This window comes from Mustela lutreola, chromosome 13 (assembly GCF_030435805.1).
Source record: "Mustela lutreola isolate mMusLut2 chromosome 13, mMusLut2.pri, whole genome shotgun sequence".
NCBI lineage: Eukaryota > Metazoa > Chordata > Mammalia > Carnivora > Mustelidae > Mustela > Mustela lutreola.
Window position 1 is genome coordinate 76,473,160 of NC_081302.1, and position 22,217 is coordinate 76,495,376.

The 22,217-nt window shown below is 43.3% G+C and overlaps 1 non-coding gene across 1 annotated transcript; it reads right to left on the reverse strand.

Moving 5' to 3' along the window:
- Positions 1-16,760: 16,760 nt before the first annotated feature.
- Positions 16,761-16,970, reverse strand: LOC131814248 (small nucleolar RNA U3). Its single transcript, XR_009347233.1, has one exon. It is a non-coding gene; the product is annotated as a small nucleolar RNA U3 (small nucleolar RNA).
- Positions 16,971-22,217: the final 5,247 nt, after the last annotated feature.

The window sequence follows — 22,217 nt, forward strand, 5'->3', positions numbered from 1 at the left end:
TCTACTTGTGATCTACTTGTGATCTCTCTCTGTGAAATAAATAAATAAAATCTTTAAAAAAAAAAAAAAAAAAAAAAAAAAAAGGAAGAGTGGGTAATGGGGGAAAATCAGCAATTTCTGCCATTCTTGTTCTAATCTGTTGAACAAATGTTCACTGAGTTCCTACATTGAGCAGGGTAACAGAGTTGTTAGGAGAGGACCTCGGAAGACATCCGGCTATGATCTGGCGGTGCATGTTGCTTTATTTTTGTAGTTCTTAATTTTCTGAGTCCCAGTTGCCATATCGGTGAATCAGGGCTCATAACAGTGCCTGCTTTGTAGAACTGTTGGGGGGACTGAAGTGAATTAACCCCTCCCCCCCATCAGGTGGTACTGTGCCTGTCACCTAGTAAGTACCCAATAAATGTTAGCAGCTATTGACATACACATGTATCATACAGGCGATTTCTGGAAATCCCAGAGCTCAGCTCCTGTATGGTGTAGGAAAGGCAAACGCCTGTGCCAGACCCTGAGTAGAGCTCTGGGATGGCAGAGGGCAGCCCAGAGGGTGGACAAGTCAGAAGGCAGTTCTGAGAGATGTCCTTCCAGAAGTAACTTCACAGGACCAGGGATGAGCATTCTGGGCCACAGTTAGGGGGCAGACCACAGTGGAGGGCCCCAGACACTGAACAAAACCTTGTTGGGTGTGAGTCAGTCAGCCAGAACTCCCATTCCAGGAAGAGTCCCTATACCATGATTTAGGCCCCAAACACAGGCTTTTCCTTCCTTTTCCATCCCCTGTGAGATGCTGGGGCAGGTATGAGAATAGCTTGGTGACTGAGGAATGTTCTGCTGAGATCTGGCTTCTCTCTGATCCAACCGAGGATATGAGCGGCCCCTGTGAGAGCAGCTGAGAAAGTCCCATGTGTCACAGAACAATAAGAGGAAGATGTACATTTATTTTTAAATTTTATTTATTTTTTAAAAAATTTAAAAATATTTATTTATTTGACAGTGAGAGACACAGCGAGAGAGGGAACATAAGCATGGGGAGCAGCAGGCAAAGGGAGAGAGAGAAGCAGGCTCCCCGCTAAGCTGGGAACCTGATGCAGGCTCAATCCCAACACCCTGGGATGATGACTTGAGCCAAAGGCAGACACTTAACGACTGAGCCACCCAGGTGCCCTACATTTATTTTTCTAAAGATTTTATTTACTTATTAGAGAGAGAGAGAGAGAGATAGTGAGAGAGAACATGGGCAGGGGGCAGAGGGAGAAGCAGACTCCCCACTGAGCAGGGAGCCTGATGTGGGCCTTGATTCCGGGACCCCAAGACCATGACCTGAGCCCAGAGGCTTAACTGATTAACAGCCAGGCGCCCCAATGATGTACATTTAAAAACCACACCAGGGGCGCCTGGGTGGCTCAGTGGGTTAAAGTCTCTGCCTTCAGCTCGGGTCATGATCCCAGGGTCCTGGGATCCAGCCCTGCATCAGGCTCTCTGCTCAGCAGGGAGCCTGCTACCTCCTCTGTCTCTCTGCCTGCCTCTCTGCCTACCTGTAATCTCTGTCAAATAAAATAAATAAAATCTTTAAAAATAAATAAATAAAAACCACACCAAACAAGAGCTCTAATTGGTGACAGCAGGGTTGCAGTAATGAGTATGTATGCTTCTTTTAATATTTTTAGTAGATAGAGACTCAAAGAGCTTGCTTTTCTTTTTGGACAATGTGTGTATTTTGGTGGGGAAAGAGGGAGAAACATAATGAAGATTATTCCCCCCCTTAATTCTCTTTTTTCCTGCTTTATTCCTCTTTTCCTCAACCTCCTCCTTCTCCATTCCCTTCTAATTGTCGTCATCATCCCAACACCATGATCACCACCATCTTCACCATCCTCAGAAGTTTCTAGTGGAAGGCATTGAAGCTTTGGAGAACAACGAGGTTTAGTCCAGGCTTATGTTAGTCAGTGCAGGAAGCAGAACCCACTCCAGCTATTTTATGCAGTCAGGGAAGAATTTAGCACATGTTTACAGGAGGGATGGGAAGTAAACTCTGGGCTAGGCCTTCAAGAGACTCAAAATTGCCTTACTAGCCTGCCACAATCAAGAAGAGAGCCAGGATGCTGCAACAGGAACAGTGGGAAACTAAAGTATGTCACAGTCATAGCTATGGTCTGGTGTTAGGGACTTGCTGTTTCTATCATTTCCTCTGACACTACAAAGCTAGTGATCAGACACTGGAAAGCTATGTAGGGACCCCCCCCCCCCCCCCGATCTCCATGACCATTCTTGCTAGAGCAGCAGCTGGCAGCAGGAAGATAGGCTTGTAGGGAGACAATTTTCCATGGGTCTCTTGTGTCTGCACACTATGGAGATGTACTCGACTGTCTTTTCAAGGCTGCTTGCATAAAAAATAGCTTTGGGGATAGAGGTAGCATTCTCTTCCAGTCCCTGGGGGAGCTGGGGCTTGAGGAACCAGCACAAGAAAATGCTGACATTCCGGCTACTGCTGTGCTGTTGGTAATAAGTCCTTGTCTCAGACCCAGGGGTCTCGTGTCTCCTCCCAGCATCTCTGTACTGCGGTGGACTAACTTGTTAGCTTGCATGCAGAGTAAAACCTCAAACCCTTCATAGTTCTTGACCAGACTCCCCTCACTTCTGGCTTCCAAATATTGAAAAACCTTTTATATAACCTGAACCTTGGCTGCAAGGGAGCCTGAATTAGGTGGGTTTAACTTTCGATACTCTGCAGTGCAGAAAAGCACCATGTGGACCACACTTCCTTCTAGGGGCTTGTCATCTAGTTGGGATTTATAGTCACAGCTCCCACTTAACTGGGCTGCCCCGCCAGCTGGGAACTGTGATAGGTGGGTTACCTAAGTTGCTATGAATCCTCACAACAGCTCTCTAAGATAGCTTATATTTCACCCTTTTTCTTTATGGAAATACTTGCACAGGGATTCAGAGATGTACAGGGCCATACAGCTCTTTGCCTGAGTCAGATTCAGATGTGGGTCTGCCTGACTCCACTTCCCCAGCTAGCATCTTGGTAAAAGTTCTATTCCAGAAACATCCAGAGAAGAGCTCTCACTACCCTGGGGCAGGAAAAGGGAGGGGAGGCTCACGGGGGGTCTTAGAGGAAGAGTAGGACTTAAGTTAACAGGGTGCAAATGGGTGGATGAGATGGGGAAGAGAGAGAAGCTGGGAAGGGTGGCATGATAGAATGCACAAAAGTATGTGTTGGGGAGATACTGAATCTCGTGGGCATAGAGGTATAGTGTAAAGGTCTAGTAGAAAGGCTGGTGAATTTCAGAATAAGACTGGATCCTACAGATAGTGGTGGGAGTAGGAAATTGCCACTACCTATCTCCCACTACCTTCTTTTTGCCACCATCTTGTCTGTCTTGTCTTTCGATCCAGATGATTCCTGGGAATGAGAGTTCATCATTTCTCTAAACCAGGCAATTCCGGGAGGGGAAAATGGCTGCCAGTTCAGCCAGCACCACAGCCTGTCTGTGAAGGCCAGGGAGGCAGCCTCTTCCCCAAATTCTCCAGTGCAGGACCGGCAGAAGGAAGGCGTTAGCATAAAATGGAGAGAGAGCATGGAATATAGCTCACATTAGCAGACAATATTGCTTTGATTGCAGACAACACACATGAATTGAATTGATAAAGGAATCTTCCCATCAAAGCCAGAAATGAGTGGAAATTAACTTTAACAAAGTAAGCAACCGTGCTCAAGAGACAGATAGAAGAAACCTACCGCATACTTTGTACATGTCAGAGACGTAGAGGAACAAAGTGTTCAGGCCCATCAGCGAGCGCAAGAGTGATTAATAAACACTTACACGGACATTCATCTGACAGGCGACTGACAAAGCCCCACAATGATGGGGAGAAGGGGCATTTCTTCTTGATAGATGTATCTGAAATGCTCATTTACTCCTTTTTGATGGATTTAAATGTCCAGGTATTCTCTCTCCATAGAAATTGATTCTGAAATGGTGCTGGGTTAAAAATAAGGGCTAGAAATTTAACTACATCGGTGTGGCAGAAAATGTATTCGTCCTCGTCATCAATGCATAGATTGAAATGTGCTCTAGTTTAATGGAGGTTTGCGGGGGTGAGATGGGGGGAGGGCTACTTCTCCTTGTTCTTTTTTAAAGTCTCAAGTGAGAGACAGGTATGAAATCACTTTGCCTGAAATTCTGTGAACAGCGTTAGAGAAGAAATACTAACCTTTTTCTCGCCGGTCTGAAACAGTTCAAAAATCATCTATTGGAAACCAGTTCTCAAAGAATAGGCTTAAATTTGGACTTAACTGAGATTTGCATTGGGTCTAAATTTTCCAATGGATGAGGCATGAATGTGACCACAGAGGACTGATTAACATGGTCCCCAGAAGGCAGAGAAGCTCGTGTATTCAGGCCCCCATCCACTTTTCTCTTCCCAGAATCAAGGCAGGGCTGGGTCTGTCAGATTGCATTATTCACCATTGGTCCCCACGTCCCTTTCTCTTGCCTGTGACACCCAACCCCAAGCAGCCTCCTGGCATTTCACTTGGAATTCTCCTTTGCCTGCTCAGGCAGACCTTACGGAAGTGTGTGTCTGAGAAAGGAGTCCCGTTTGTGTAGAGATTATGTAGCTTCTCCCTATACCAATGGTGTGATGACTCAAAAGGTACTCTCAGGTACAAGTCTCCCTGGAAGACAGTGTGTGTCTCCATCAGTCTCTCCAGACTCCCTAGGACAAGAGAAGTCTGGCTTTGGGGGCTCTATATAGGGCAACTGTAGTTGATTTCTTCATTCCCATTCCCAATGACTCAGACACCATAAGTGGTATCATGAATCTTAAAGTAAAATAGAGGAAGCATTCTTAGAGTTCCTAAGACTCTTTTTTGGGGGAAATAATTACCTGGACACCAAAGCACAATTCATGGTCCACTGGCCATGGCCAACCCCATGCTGTCCCTAGAGGGGTTAAACAGACTATAGTGAGCAAGACTGTCTTCCTTTGGGCTTTCATCCCTGAAAGACTCAAAAGAATTTGATAAATTAAAGAATGTCGTCCAGTGCTCTAGAGGGTGGCACTCTATCTGTTAGAAATTCTTCTAGCTGCAAATGACAGAATATCTGACTTACAGTCCTTTCAACACACAGCACATGATTTTTTCCCCCCAAAACACCAAAAAAACCCCAACAAAACCTACAAACAAAAAACCCAGCTATGCTTCTCTTATCTTTCCTTTCTGGCATCCCTGGTCTGTTGTCTTTTGTATTTGTCTTTTTGTTTGTCCTTGCAAATTTCCCATGTTCCAGGCAGGGAGTAGTAGAAGAAGATGGACAAAGGGTGGGCCACTGCCTTTTCATCAGGAACCACAGCTTCCTGGGAGCAACAATCCTATCAATTTCTGCTACATGCCACCCTTACTGGAAGGGAACCAGGGGAAAAGGGAGTGGGGTGAAGATTAGGTCAGCCAACCAATGGAACTAATGGTGTCTACAAGTACCAATAGCCATGACCACACAAAAGAGAACGAGGGGGCCCCTCTGGGATGGAAACTGTGATCAGATATGTCTTGATCAGCTTGGGCTGCTGTAACAAACACCACAGGCTGGGGGGCTTAAACAACACAAATTTATTTTCTCATAGTTCTGGAGGCTAGAAGCCCAGGATCAGGGTGCCAGCATGGTTGGGTTCTTAGTAAATGTTCCCTTCCTGGACATCTCAGGTTCTCACATGGTGTGTCTCTCCCTTGAACAGAGAACAAAGTGCTCTCCAGTCTTTTCTTATAAGGGCACTGATCCGACCATGAGGATTCCACCCTCTTGACTTAACTACCTCTCAAAGCCCCACCTTCTATTACCATCACCTTAGAGGTTAGGATTCCAACATATGAATTTGGGAGGTGGTGACAAAAACATCCAGTCCAGAGAGGGACCATAGGAATTGCAGGGTAGGTTTTTGTTGTTGTTGTTGTTTTTAAGGATTTATTTTTTTGTTTTGGGGGGTCAGGGAAGTGGGAAAGGGAGAGAGAGAATCTCAAGCAGACTCCCTCCTGAGCAGGGAGCCGGACACAGGACTCAATCTCACAAACCTGAGAGCGTGACCTGAGCTGAAACCAAGAGTCAGGCGCTTAACTGAGTAAGCCACCCAGGTGTTCCATGTACGTAGGATTTTAAGTGAGGTCGACTCAAGATTTGCAACCTCAGAGTCCTGGCACTATACAGCCTGCCAGGCTTACATTTTCTTTCCATGTTTGATTGTAATAGCTTATCTGCCTGCCCCATCCCAGGAACTATGGGAAGTCCAGTACCTCCCAAAGTCTCTGGGGATCCCTGCATCCTGCTTCCACTGAAGCCCTCCCCTTCTCCCTGCAGAATGACCTTTCATGCTGACTCCATCCTTCCTCTGTTATTCTCCGATGGCACCGATAACACAGGGGTCTTGCATGTTCTATTTTCAACTCATCAAAAACCAGGGGTGTGCGAATATCTTTCATTAATTTCAGTTGGCTGGTGTTTACTTTAATCAACTTCTTGCCTAAAGAATTAAACAAAATTAAAATTTTGTCCTAAATACAAAATTCTTTCTCAGAATGGTGAGTCTGCATTTTAGAAGAATGTTTTCAGAGGATTATTTACCTTTTTTTTCATTTTTAATATGATTTTCAGAACAGTATTCTTTTCCACCTTGCGATAAAATTTTCTTTTCTTTTCTTTTTTCTTTCCTCTTCTTTTCTTTTCTTTTTCAAAGAAGGGGGGTTTGCAGAGGGAGAGAAAGAATCTTAAGTCAGCTCCCGACACCCAGCACGAAGTCCCACAGGAGGCTTGATCTCATGACCCTGAGAATATGACCTTGAGCCGAAATCAAGAGTTGGACACTTAGGGGTGCCTGGGTGGCTTAGTGGGTTAAGCCTCTACCTTTGGCTAAGGTCATGATCCCAGAGTCCTGGGATCAAGCCCTGCATCCTCTCTGCTCAGCAGGGAGCCTGCTTCCTCCTTTCTCTCTCTGCCTTGCCTCTCTGCCTACTTGTGATCTCTCCCTCTCTGTCAAATAAATAAATAAAATCTTAAAAAAAAAAAAAAAAAAGAGTTGGACACTTAGCCACCGACCAAGCCCAAGTGCCCCCGATTTTCCTTTTTTTTTTTCCCAAGGTTTTTTGGGCTGCTTTTAAATTTTTTTAAATTTTTAAATTAACATATAATGTTAATTTATTAACAGGGGGGCTGTTGTTTTTTTATTGTGAACTAAATACATAACTGAGCACTTGTCTCACCTATTTTAATGGACTTTATGGTCATTCATTTCCTAAGACCCAACAGTCATATTTTTTTAAAAGAGAGTGAGGAGGGGAAAAAAGCTGAAGCTGTTTTTTGTGTTTTTTTGTTTGTTTGTTTTGTTTTGTTTTTTAGTTTTTGCTACCCATCACAAATATGAAAATGAATCTTTTCTATTTTCTTTGGTAATAGCTAAGGGCAAAGACTACAAATTAACCTCTCTCTATTAGGTACAATCAATGAAGATCGAGTTTTTCCCCCCTAGTCTAGACTCCTATTTGAGAATGAATGTTAGAATGAGGCACATTTCCTGCAAAGGCCTAAGGACAAAGGTACCTGCTGATCATCATCCATGAGACTCCAGGAAGTGCCAGTCCTGGAGCTCAGGTTTGGGGCTTTCTCACGGCAGGAGGCAGTGATGGATGGAGTTCTAGTTTGAAGGTCTGAGCTGCTGTGAATGAGCCACTCCTGCTGTGCCCGCTGGGGGACTGAGTTTTCTCAACAGTCATGTTGGCTCTCAAACCCTGTGCTGTTTCTATGATAGGCCGAACTGGGAGCTGCTTTTGACACTGCGTTGGAGGAGCACGGACCCCACATCTGAGTACGCTGAATTGGGGGAGAGCCATTCAGAATCAGGCCATTAGGGATTTAGTCGAGCTCTGGAATGAAGAGGGGACATAAAGCTGCTTCCTTTGGGGGCTTCCCTCAAGACAGCTGGGAGCTCATCTAGGGGAGTTGAAAGTACAACCCGGAATGTTGCGTCCATGTCCTGCAGGACAGCCCCTGCTTCAGCTGAGCCCTTCCAAAGAGGTAACTTGAAGTTGAAAGCATAAGACTGCCCTTGGAAGAGGACTCACATCTAGGCTAAATCACCTATACCCACATCATCCAAGACTATAGTCATTTGGAGAGGGGCCAAGGGGGAGATGCCCTTCAGCCCCAGGAGCCATAACGAGGCAGGGGCCTCTTCCAAAGGATGTAGGTGCAGGTGCTTGAGAACTATTGGAAGGAGGGGGAACTCTGGAGTTTGGGGAACCAGGATGGCAGCTGGGGCTGGAGGCTGAGATCCAAACGCCTTTGTATTGGTCATTCATTCACCCACTTAAGAGCCAGTCACTGGCACTCTGCTAGAAGCTGAGGTCACATAGACATGTTTCAGACACCGTCTGGGCTGCCATGGACACTTTACCCATGTAAGAAAGAAGGGTGGGATATCTCCACCCAGAACTGCAGGGGCCAGGGGAGGAATGGGGCGTTTGTCAGGGTGGGCAATTCTTGAGATGAGATTTGAGCAACGGGAAGGTGTTGTTCGGGTAGACTGTCGGGAAAGGTGTCTCGAGCAGAGAAATCACGTGAGCGAAGGCCCGGAGCAGAAACAGCCTAGCCTCTGGGGGAGATGAAGGCAGTTCTATAGGACTGGAGAACGGGGCTGAGGCTGGGGGAAAGGCGAGGCCAGAGAGATAAATGGGGTTTAGAAGAGTTCTGCTCAATTAAAATAGTATGTGGGCCACACATGTGATTTTAATTTTCATAGTAGCCATATTTAGAAAAATAAAGAAAAAATAAGTGAAATCATTTTAATAATATACATTTGACAATCTAAAATATTATCATTTCAACATATGATCAGTAAAAAATTATCAGTGAGATGTTTTATATTATTTTTCAAGACATCAGAATCTGCTGGGTATTTTGCACTTATCTGCATTGGAAGTGTTTTGTAGCCATGCGGGGGTGGTACCGGGCAGTGGGTGTATGTATGTACGAAGGGACTATTGGGCGGGCTGGGGAGTTGATGTTGTCCTGGGAACAAAGAGGGTTACTTTGGGGTTCAAAGAAAAATCTCGGGCTAGAGTGGGAAGAAGAACCAATTGGGGCAGAATAGCGTTAGACCAGGCGAAAGGAAATGCCCAGAAATAGAATACTGTGCAGAAGTATGTGTATGTGAGTGTGTGAGAAAGAAAGAAGGAGAGAGAGAGTGGAAAAGATGCACATGCACATATTTCTTGGGAAATGCACCTCATAGCAGAATCAGCAAAATGTCTCATAACAAATGTGGCTGATTTAACCACGTGTGTTTTTTGGTGTTCCATGCAGACAACCTTCTAGTGTTGTGGTGGCAGGGTCCCCCCTGTCCAGGCAGAGGCTCTCTGGGATCTAGCCCCTGGGGCTGCTGGGGTGGTGCTCTGAGATGGGAGCCAGTGTGGGCAGGCAGGAGGTTGGCATGTACCCCCGCCTCTCCTGAGGGCACGGGAAGATCCCAGAACCTCGGGACAGGTGGAACTGTGTCTTCCCAGCCACTTAAGCTTTGCTCTGGGCACCTTCTCTGAGCCTTGGCTTCCTTATCTCCAAGATGGACATCATAGCTCACCTGACAGGGTTATTTAGAGAAACACAAGGGACAATATAAGAAAATGGCCTGGAGCAGAGCCACCGATGGCTGCCACCCAGGGAGCACTTGGGGCTGTCTAGGTCTCATTCTGTCACAGGCTCCGATGCTGTGTCCAGCAATCTTGCTGCCCCTTCTCCTTTTAGTTAGTGAATAGTACTTGGAGGTACTAAATGGACCAGGGGCAGCCATCGTGCACTTACTTGCAGGAACTTCAGAAGTGGGAGTACCCTCCCCTCCCCTCCCCCTCACTCCTCTCTCTTCCCCTCCCCTCCCCTTCCCCTTCTTTTCCTTCCCTTCCTTTCCCAGGAGTCTGACTCTCTGCCCTATCTCCCTATTTCCAGAATCCAGATTCTGCTGCTTCTCAGCATATGCTGGCCTCAGTCTTCTCTGCAGGTGAGCATAATTATAGCCACCTCCTCTAGGGCTATTATGACACAAAATCAGGCCTGTGAAAGCTCTTCATTGAGCTGACACAGACCTGACATTTCACCAGAGAAAATTACTCCAGGCCTGTCCTGTCCTGCAGGGACATCCAGGGGATGATGTCTTGTCTCGGGAGGTCTGAGAGTGCTGCAGGGTGGGGGAGATTCAGAAGAGGGTAGAGAGGCTGCAGATCTCAGGGACAGAGCAAGGCGTTGGAATGGTAAGTGCACTTGCGTGTTCGTGGGTGTTGGTATGCTTTGGATGATCAGAAAGCTGCTTTGGCGCATGCGTGGCCATCTTCCTCTGTTATCTCCTTGGGTTGGGCGGAGCCAGTGATCATTACAGTGCTTGTCGGAAGCATTGTTCTAATCAGGTCTTGTTGCCACAGGGGTGCCCCAGACACTCAAGGTAAATACGGGCCCAAGGAAGCCCTGTCTGAATACAAAATTCTGTCCAGAGAAGTCTTGGAGAAGGTCTATTTACATATGTGCCTGTGAGTGTAGGCAGGAAGCAAGTTGTAAATCTGCATCAGCTGGGGCCGTAACATGGAGCCCTGGGCTGAGCGGGGTCCTCGTTGCATCCCCAGCGGGCACGTGCATCTGTGGTCTGTTCTCAGGGTTGGCGCACGACCCAGGCTGACCTACTGATATGTAGACACTGTCCTGAGAGCCCGTCTGGCTGAGCAGCAGTTCTCTGTGTGGGGAAGCCTGGGGCTTGCTGTCCTTTGGGTCAAGGTCAGGTGCAGATTTCAGTACTATGAACAAGGTGACCTTGAGCAAGTCATTGACTTTCCCTAAGCCCAAGTGTTCTCAACTGCAAAGCAAAGCTAAAAATACTTGTTTTTCTACACAGGAAAGGTATAAATCACAAATGAAAGGATTTGTTAAGTGCTTAGTACACAAAATCTCTAGGCCAGTGTGTGGTACTGTTATTATTATCTCTCCCGTGAGGGACTGTTCAAAATGCACTGCAGGACCCCCGAGGAGGAAGTCTGCGTTGATTGTGAGAGTGCACATGAGGGCTGTGCCCTGGTAGGGACTCCCCATGGTGCACCAGGGCCCAGAACACCATTTCTGCGTCACACTGGCACACCTGGCCCTAGTTGATGACCCATGCATCAATCTCAAGCCTCTTGAGACCCCAGGCAAATCCAGGTCACTAAGGCCAAGGAGCCTGGACAACTTGGACTTCCTCCGGCTGCCAGTGGTCTCCAGAGGGCTCCAAGCTGGTGAGTGCAGGTGGTTCGAGATCAAAATGGGAAAGATCACCGATTCTCACGAGGTGAACATCACCCAGGGCAAGCCTACCAATGACCAGGGGCTGGTTGTCTGTCTTGCAGGACTTATATTTTCCTTCAGATTTAATCACACTTGGGAGTTCTGATGCACCTTCCCAAGCTCACAATAGGCTAATGCATGAGGCTAGAATAACTGCTTACAGATTTTCAGTGAAAAACCTTATGGTCCACCTGACCAGGACAACACATGGTTTCCTATTATTAGATGGGCTATGCAAAAAGCAGAATTGTATTCTGACTGTATTGGTACTGTATTATTACCAAAAGGTTATTTAGTGAGCTTAGAGTTGGAGCAAAGGGAATTGTTTAGATGAATTCAATAATAATGTTAGGACAGATACACTCTTTTCCCTAGAAGATAACCCAGCCAAGGGAATAAGGCAGGGTCAGGTTCTTTCTTGGTCAAACTGCCCTATTTCCAGAGATCAGATTGACACTGCCAACACAGGTCTTGGGAGCATACCTATTCCTAACCTTCCATTATTGACCCATCTGTCTTCTCATTGGCATTTTGTTTTTTTAGCTCTGGATCACATCCAGTCAGAGTGGGATCCCACAGGCCCAGCATCCATTGATTTTTGCAATCAACGGTTGTGTTTGCTCAGTTTACCTCCACAGAGGTAAACTTTATTCCTTATTTCCAAATGCTTTGGAAAGAAAGGCAGGTGGAGACTAGGCTAGGCATTTGTGGGTGGAGTGTAATGATTCCAGGAGGTCTGTCTGACTTGGAGTGAGATGCCCACCACCTGGGCATGTGGGCGGGAGGCAGCTGAGGGACACTGGGCTCGGGCCTTAGCTCCTGACCAGAGCTGAGTGGTGGTGGGACTGGTGGTCAGACAGGTAGATGAGTCAGGTCTGCAGGACAGCAGAGCCACATGACTCATCCAGGAAAGCAAGGCAGAAACCTGGTCCTGAAGCCTGAGCAGGCCAGGCAGGTGGTGAAAGGAGAAAGCAGCAACAGGGTCTTGGCTCTCCTGTCAGCCCCCAGGGCTCACCAGTTACAGAGAGAGCCACAAAGCTAACACCAGGCGCCCTGTGCTATTGGGGACTGGGTCGGGTTGTTCAGGGACTGTGAGGGGTGGACTCTGCCTGCGGGTGGGTCTGTGGCCTACAAGGCCCTGGTATACTCAGCTACATGGTACCAAGGCTAGTAGAAAAGGTTTGGAGAGAGGGCGATGTTGGCAAATGTAGGGAGAACCAATGTGAATCTTGTGGGCCAAGTAAATATTCTCTGATGTGTTTTGGACAGCTATTTGCCAGGTCAAAGTGAGTTGGAGTCCTCCTGCCCTAGGCTCCCTTCAGCAGCTTGCTTTAGGGACAGGCCTGTAGCATCTTTCTCAGACTGTGAACCACCACTTGCCACTGTTATCCACAGCACCGTGTCTAAGATTCTGTGCCAGGGCAAGTGGTGACAAGCATTGGCTTTAGAGAGAGATGTGGCTTGAATCCCAGCTCTGCCACCTGCTGGCTATGGAACATTGTGCAAATCAGTTAACCTCTATACCTCCTCAAGTCCTTCTGGGTAAAATAGGAGTATTCATTTTTACCTTATAAGGGCCAGTTCCTGGCCTGAGTCATCTCTCAACCAATCTTTGTTGACTGATAAGTTGAGGTGATGCTTTTAAGGTTCTTAGACAGTGAGTGACAGAGAGTGAATGTTCCATGCTAGGAAATAGTATTAACATTGTCACGTGTAGGACTGCAGAACTCAGGGCCCAGCCACATGGGTCATGGGTGACCCAAGCCCCCAGACACAACGATTGAGAGGACAGTGCACATCTCCCAGTCCCGGGCCATGTGGCCATGGTGTCAGACCTCAGTCTGCACAAACAGAAGGGAATTTAATGTTGTGATGGTTTGTTTCAAGTGCTTCTGTGCAGTAAACCACAGCCACCTGGGACAGTGCCTTCTTTCACACCACCCCTTGGATGAACATGAGCATCCATGGAAGGGGGTGTGCCTTGACTCATTTTTCCCATGCAGCATCTGAATTTGCTCCTGCACAGAAGAGGCCAGAAAGCATTCCTTTTCCTTGTGGCTAACAGGATAGAAGCATATGTTCTTCTCTTAATGCAGCACAGACAGCCTTAGGAGCATCTGTGACCAGCCATTTCATGTCCTGATGAGGCTTCATCTCTTCTAGGCATGGACATGCATGGACTCCACACAGAACAGTTCCCAAGATAAAATAAATGACTGCTGCTTGCCTCTTAAAATATTTTATTTACTTATTTGACAGAGAGAGACACAGTGAGAGAGAGAACACAAGCAGGGGGAGTAGGAGGGGGCAAGCAGGCTTCCCCCTGAGCAGGCAGCCTGATGCAGGGCTTGATCCCAGGACCCTGGGCAGACACTTAATGACTGAGCCATCCAGGTGCCCCTAAAAATAAGTTTATTTATTTAAATAATCTTTAGACCCAATGTAGGGCTCAAACTCACAACCCCGAGATCAAGAGACGCAAAGTCTACTGACAGAGTCAGCCAGGTGCTCCAAGCTTTCAGTATTCCTACTGATCTTGTGTCTACTCAGTCTATCAATGATCAACACAAACATAATTTTAGATTTTTCTATTTCTCCTTGCATTCTATTTTTGTTTTGTATTTTTTTCTTTTTTTTTCTCCATGTAGTTTCAAGGTCTACTATCAGGTTCATACATTTTTAGGTTTGTTATATCCTAACAATGAATCAATTCCTATATCATTACATGGTTACTCTATCCTAGTAATATTCTTTGTTATGAAGTATACTTTGATATTAACATAACTACTTCAGTTTTCTTTTGATGGGTATTAGCAAGGTATATCTTTTCTCATTATTTTACTTTTGATCTAGTTGGATTTTTATATCTACAATGGGCTTTCTGTATGTAAAAATTGACAATTAGATAAAAATCTCTGCCTTTCATTTGGGGTGTTAGGCCATTTACATGTAACGTGCTTTGAAATGTATTACATTTAATGTGTATTAATATGATTTTGCTATTGTTTGTTTTCTGTTTTTCCCACCTGTTCTTTGTCGTCTTTTTCAATTTTTCTACTTCATACATATATAATATTTTCAAAGATTTAATTTATTTTTTTGGCAAAGACACAGTGAGAGATGGAACACCAACAGGGGGAGTGGGAGAAGGAGAACTGGATTCCTGCAGAGCAGGGAGCCCAGTGTAGGGATTGATCCCAGGACCCTGGGTTCATGACCTGAGCTGAAGGCAGATGCTTAAAGACTGAGCCACCCAGGTGCCCCCTTACTTAACTTTTTGAATTATGGAATACAGTTATAATAATTGTCTTAATATTCTTTTTGTCTAATATTAATGTTTGTGTCAATTCTAGGTGGGTTTTGATTAATTGATTTTCCTTCTCACTGTTGATCATATTTTTCTGCTTTGCTGCATGCCTGGTAATCTCTGACCAGATGTCAGACATTGTAAATTTTTCCTTGTTGTGTGCTGGATATGTTTGTATTACTGTAAGTATTCTCAAGCATTGTTTTGGAATGTAGTTAAGTTACTGGTAAACAGTTTGGTCCTTTTGAATCTTGCTTTTAAGATCCGTTAGGCAAGGCCATAGCCATGCCAAGTCAAAGGCCACCATTTTCTCCTACTGAGCAAGACCCTTCAGAATAGTTCACCCAACACCCTGAGAATTGTGGGGTCTTCCAGCTCTGCTGGTGGGAGCAAGTACTACTCCCAGCCTTGTGTAGGTACTGAAAACTATAGTGCAATGAGATTAGTGCTGCTCTCTCTCTTCCTTTTGGACAGTTCTTTCCCCAGCTTCATGTAGTTTCCTTACATGTATATGTTGATCAATATTCTGAATAGTCAAGGGAATCCTCTGCAGATTTCTGGGTCTTTTCTCTATGCAATTTTCTTCTCTGTGAACTCCTGCAACTTTGGTTTCCCCAGACTTTTAGGTCTGTCTGCTCAACTCAGGAGTCCATAGGGCTCCACTTGGCTTCCTTTCCCTGGGCTATGGCCTCAATACCCTCTCATGGTAGTAATTTGGGGCAGTCATAGAGTTCACCTCATTGTTTTGTTTTGTTTTTTCTGTCTTTTGACGGTTACTGTCCTTTATTGCCCAATATCTGGTATCTTGAAAATCACTGTTTGAAACATTTTATCTTTTAATTTGGGGTAGTGGAAGCAGAAGAGTGGTTTTAGTTGAGAGGGTAGATCTGGTTCTATTCTTCCATCTTGGCTGGAAGCAGAAGTCCCAAATCTATATTTTGATAAAATAAGTCCAACAAATAGAGATGCACAATAATGCAAGTGTTTTTTTTTTCTTATAGCCATTGTAATAGTCCTTTACCAATTACAAGTTTATTCAGATTTTATACTTCTCATAAAATCAAAACTGAGTTTATTTCTGTGCTTGTGTGAATTACTAGAATTTATTTCTGTGCTATCTATTGAAAAAGGATTAACTAGAATATACTATATTCTAGTTAATCCTTTTTCAATAGATAGCACAGAAATAAACTATATTCTAGTAATATACTATATTCTAGTAATTCACACAAGAATTTATAATATAAGTTATATCAGTCTTGGTTCATTTACTTTTTTTCATTCACTTTTTTAATGAATATTGAAACACTTACTAGGTAACTATGGTGTGTCAGATGCTGTGTAAGTCAAAGGAGATAACAAAACTGGCATGTTCATGGAACATGCTTTGAGGAAGACAGTCCTGAGAGAAAAATATATATGATACAGTGAGATTGGTGCTGTGGTGGGCAGGTGAAGAGTGGTTTTGAAGCACATAGAAGGGGGTACAACACTCGGACTGTGTGTGTGTGCCCATGCATGTGTCTGTTGGGGGTGGGTGGAAAGGAGCTGGTCCTAAAGGCTACCTGGAGCAAGGGATGCTTGAACTGAGACCAGATCTAATAGTTTATAACCAGAATGATGATGCCCCAACCAGAGTTAGGGGTATGTGTGAAAATCAGGTGATGAGAAAGAATACATAGATTTTCTGGAGACTGCAGCACATCAGTTTGGCTGGAACACAGGGGCCCAAAGGGCTGGGGAGCTTGTGGGGAGATGTGAGACACTCCACATCATTTACAAAGGAATAAACTTCATGGTGCTTCCTCAGAGAGCAAAAATGGGCTGTGAGAGCTATTGGGCTCATCTGTTTTATAATCTCAGTGTGTCAAATCAGGGAACTTTTTAAAAAAATAAAACAGGGGCACCTGGGTGGCTCAGTGGGGTAAGCCTCTGCCTTCGGCTCAGGTCCGGGGATCAAGCTTTGCATCGGGCTCCCCTGCTCAGGGAGACCGCTCCCCTCCCCCGCACGCCCTGCCTGCCTCTCTGCCTACTTGTGATCTCTCTCTCTGTCAAATAAATAAATAAAATCTTAAAAAAAAAAAAAAAAAACTACAACAGAAACCACTCAGAGTATGTCCTCTCCCTCTTACTGCCCCAAAGGAGAAGAACCATTACAAAGGCAGAAGGCAGTGCCAAAAACAACACCTAGAGCCAGTTTCATGCTCAGAAGAGAACACTGCACTTCCGCCTTATGGTTTTGGGTTTTTGACATGATTAGAGAACCTTCTCTAGTAGCAAATTATAGAAACGATCCCTAATAGTATAGTCTTAAACCAGGGGCTATTTTAACTGAGTCGTAGCTAGTTTCTTTCTGGTCTAGCAGTATCCAGTTGTCTTCTTAGCAAACCCTTGATCATGCTTCAGTGTCCATCCTAATACTAGAAGAAAACCTACGGGTGAATAATTCTGTGATCTTGCTGATGGGGAAAGTCTGTGGAACAAAAAGGTAAAAATATTCAATGACAGGAGTGGCAGCCGATTTCACAAATATTCAATACTTCTATATATGAAAAGTGCTTAAACTAAAATGAAAAGGTAGAAAACCTGATAACTTTTGGGAAGAAATCTTGGTGTTTTCTTTTCTTTTCTTTTCTTTTTTTTTTTTTAAAGATTTTATTTATTATTTTTTTGAGAGAGAGAAAGAGAGAGCCTGCAAGCTAGAGGAGGGGCAGAGGAAGAGGGAATCCCAAGCAGATCCTGCACTGAGCACAGAGTTTGAAGGACTTGATCCCATGACCTTGAGATCATGACCAGGAGATCACCACCCATGCTGAAAGAGAAGAACACTTAACCGACTAAGCCACTCAGGTGCCCCAATCTTGGTGTTTTCTATTATAATTTAAAATGTGTGACTCAGCAGTTGAACTTGTATTAAATTACTCTTCAGAAATACACAAACCAGTGCACCCAGATACGCGTATGAGGATATTAGCAATAGGGCTGTTTGTGGTAGTGGTAGTTGTGGTGGTAGAGAGAACTGAAAACAACCTAAAAATTCCTCTGGAGAGAACTAGCTGAATAAGGTATGCTCCACTTAGACAATAGGATACCACACTGTTTAATTTAAAAAGGTAAATTTATATGCACAGACATAGGTGTCAAAGATATAGACAGATATAGATACATATACAGCTATAGATATATAAACTTACACATAAATAGACTATACCCAAGATACACACATAGACATACTCATATTTAGTAAGATACATGGCAAAAAAAAATGTCTGCTGGAATAAATGTCAACCATTCTATTAGTTTCCTTTTATTGCTATAACAAATTACTACAAACTTAGTGGCTTATAACGACACAGATTTACTCTCTTTTGGTTCTGGAGGTCAGAAGTCTGACTTCAGTCTCCCTGGGGCTGAATCAAGGTGTTGGCAAGGCTGGTTACCTCTGGAGGTTCTAGGGAAGAACACATTTCCTTACCTAACATTTACATTTTCTCCCAAATTCTCCCCCAAATCTATAGCTTCAATTCAATCCAATCCCAATCAAAATTGAAGCAGGAATTTTTAGCAGAATGTGACAAGATTATTCTAAAATTTATGCTGACATGGAAACAACCATGGACACCCAAAACAATGTTGGAAAACAAAAATAAAATCAGAAGACTAACACTTTGTGATTTCAAGACTTACAAGGGTATGGAATCAACACGTCAACAGATAAAGAGATCAGTGACACAGAATGTAGAGTCAGCATTAGATCCACGCAAATATGGACAATTGATTTTTGTCAAAAGTGCAGTGTCAAATTTGTGGAGAAAGGACAGTCTTTTCAATAAGTGTTGCTGGATCAATTAGATAGCCATATGCAAAATATGAACTTCCAACATACTTCTGTTGTATGTAAAATTGACACAAGATGGATCACAGATGTAAAAGCAAAACCTAAAATCTTAAAACTTCTTGGATAAATGAAGAAAATATTTATCCCTTGGATTAGGCAAATATTTCTTAGATATGACACTGAAGACATGATTCATAAAAGAAATCATTGAAAAATTGGGCTTTCCCAAAATGAAAAATGTCTGGTTTTTGGAAGATACTGTTAAGAGAGTGAGAAGACAAACCACTGACTGAGAGAAAATATTTTTAAAGTATATATGAAAATAGAAAATCTGTATCCAGACTATATAAAGAACCCTCAAAGTTCAATAATAAGAAAGCCATGCAATTTTTTAAAGGAACAATTTGAAGAGACACATCACCCAATAAGACATCAGGTCAAATAAACCCATGAAAAGAAGCTCAATTTTATTTAGTCAGGAGGGAAACACAAGTTAAAACCACAATTAGGTACCACTATGCATTTATTAAGAGGGTTAAAATTTAAAAAATACAGAATGTCAGGTTTGGAAGGGCCTTTGGGATCCTGGAACTGTATGTGGCAGATCCTTGTGATACATTTTCTCATGGACCCTCATAGCAAAAAGAAGGGGCTATTAATATTCTTATTTGCAGATGCCAAAATCTAAGCACAGAGCAAATATCAATGGTGTTTCCAAGCTAGTTACCATCATGTCTTCACATTTCTGCTCTTCTACTTTGAGAACCTCATGCCCATAAAAACTAAAGACTGTTCTACAAGTGTCCCCACCTTGACATTTTAAATGATTTTACTTGTTTCAGCCTTGTTCCCACACGCCCTAGTTCTTTAAATTTTTATTTTCCATCTTGCAGATCTTCTGTATTTCCCCACTATTTATTTGAACAAAGATAATCACTGCTCTTATAAAGGCCTGATGAGATTTAGAAGGTGACACCTTTGTTTACACATCTGAGTGACTTGTATCACAGTTTTGAGTTATCATTCAGATGCTCTGGAAAAGAAGATTGATCCAACAACAGATTCCAGTTCAGCCAAAAATCCCTCTAAAAATACAACAAAGAAAAAAGTAAAAGTACAAGGATCTGTTGATTTATAGAGATCTAAGGATGGGGAGTGTAGAAGGGGGAGGTGAAGCGATCGCATTTTAAGAACTAGAAAGCACAAGAATGAATGGTAAGTGATTTCGCAAGTGGAAGACATTTAAATCTGTTGCAGTTAATTGGGGGAGCCAAGAAACAGCCCACACTACATTGCTGAGTCCCCAAATCTCAGGAACCAGTGGCACCTGCAAATGGGGATGAGGAGGGAACCAAATCAATAAGGATTTGCTGAAAGCTGTTTGCAGAGCACTTGAGGGGTCTGTCACTTGATGAGCCAGAGGACTTCCCTGCCCCAGTCTTGGTGGAGACAGGAGGCTTATTATCTGACACATGTGTTCACTGGAGGCCATGGGTCAGCCCATAGTCATGAGACGAGATGCCAGAGTACTTGTAGCCAAGATGTGACCCACTAGTAGACTATTTGAAAAATCTTTTCTAGAGACTCCAACATACACACAGACATAAAGTTATTGATATTAGTGGCCCCACAAATAGAACAGCCCAATGTAGAAGACTTAGACTGTACAACCCTCAACCTTATGTTGAAAGGTTCTAATTGCTTTTCATCCTCTATTCATAAATATAAGCAAATTTCAATGTACAACTCTGGATAGATCTTTCATGTTATAATTTTTTTTTTTTTTTAAAGCTTCTTAGATGGGTGGTTTCGTGTTTTTCTTCAGTTAGGAAATTTTTAGCCATCCTTTCTTCAAAAGCATTTCCCCATTTCCTTCTGGAATTCTATTAATTAATTAATGAATTATTTGAAAGAGAGAATGAGCAGGGGGAAGGGCAAAGGGAGAGGGCAAGAGAAATCCAAGTAGACTCATGACCTGAGCCAAAATTAAGAGTTGGATGCTTAACTGATTGAGCCACCCAGACGCCCCTCCTTCTGGAATTCTATGCAAGTGTTGTGATGCTTGATGGTTTCCCACAGGTCTCTGAGACGCTGATCATTTTTTTTTTTTTTTTTATTCTTTCTGTTTTCCAGATTGGATAATTTCTGTCATCTTATCTTCAAGTTTACTGATTCCTTCTTCTGCCCCTCATATTTTCTGTTGAGGCTTTCATCTTCCAGTTTCAGTTATTTCAGTTCTCAAGTCCAGATTTTCCACTTGTTTGTTTGTTTCTTTTTTTGAGTCTGACTCTTATGTTGGTATTCTATCTTTGATGAATCATTGTAATTATACTTTATTCAGTTCTTTAAATATGATTTTCTTTGTTTGAATGTATTTATAGTAACTACTTTGAGGTCTTTGTGAAGTTCAACATCTGAACCCCCTCAGAGAAAGTGTCTATGGACTGCTTTCATCCCACGGACCCAAATCTTGTAACTGGCTTACCAGATTTACTCTGCCATTCTGCCTTGTCATAACAATGCACACACTAAGTTTTATAGCCAAAGTATTTAAAACATTGTATTGGGAGGGTAGAAGAAAAGAGGTTGAAATCTATATTCTCAAGGGGGAGTTCAGATGGTAATACCTAAGACTGAAAAATTAAAAAGGAGCCACATGAATATGTTTTTTTAGTGATACAAATATACATATAATTCAGCTAAAAGAATTTAAAATTGTTACAGGAAAGAGGAAGTGGAGCAGGGGGGCATAGGGTATGTCTTCAGCCTTGAAGAAATATATTGATTCAATGAATGGTGTCTCTATCAACTTTGATAAAAATTTTAAAAGGTTTTAAAACTAATATGAAAAAAATTAAACACAATTGAGCCTTTAAGGTCAGTCATACCTGAGTTTGAATTTGGCTCCACAGCTCGTTAGCTGTGTGACTTTTGTCAAAAACTTAGTATTATTCAGCCTCAATTTCATCTTTTATCACATGTAGATGAGAGGTCACCTCTGAGCAAGGCTTTCTTTGACTTCCATGGGCCCTGGGAACTTTTGCTTTTGTGGGCAAAAAAATTTGGTATAAAGGTGAATATATTAACATATATTAACACATAGTAAAATATATTTTTTTCAACCTAGAAGTTCATTTATTTTTCCTGATGTTAAAAACAATGAAAACATTTTTATGAGTTCCTAAAACTACTGTGGGTCCCAGATACTGTACCTGCTGTGCTTAATGGAGAAGTTGGCCCTGCCTAGGAAGGGACTCTAAGACACCATATCCCTTTTAGTATATACACTACAGGTAGCAGCTAAGACCTGGGACTTGGGAGTTAGATGTAGATTTGCAATATGGCTCTGTGCTATACTGGCTGTAGGGGCTTGGCTAAGATGTTTGACCTTTCCAAGTCTCACTTCTGCCATCTTAAAATGGAAGAAATGATACTTTCTCTGTAGTTTTGATGTAAGGATTAAGCACTTAACATAGTGCTTATCAACTGGGAAATGCTCTGTAAATGGATGAAAGCAACAATAAAACACTCCAAATGAGCATTGCTCTTCAAAGTGTAACTCATCAGGGGCTCCTTCTATTCCCTAAAGAAGTGGAAGTGGAACTGAGCCCACAGTTCAGAGGGTTATGGGACCATAGCAGAATATACAAGGAGTGGGAGGGCAGAGAGCAGGAAGACTATTAGAAAAATCAAGAGTTCATCTCATTCCCCATCTTGCTAA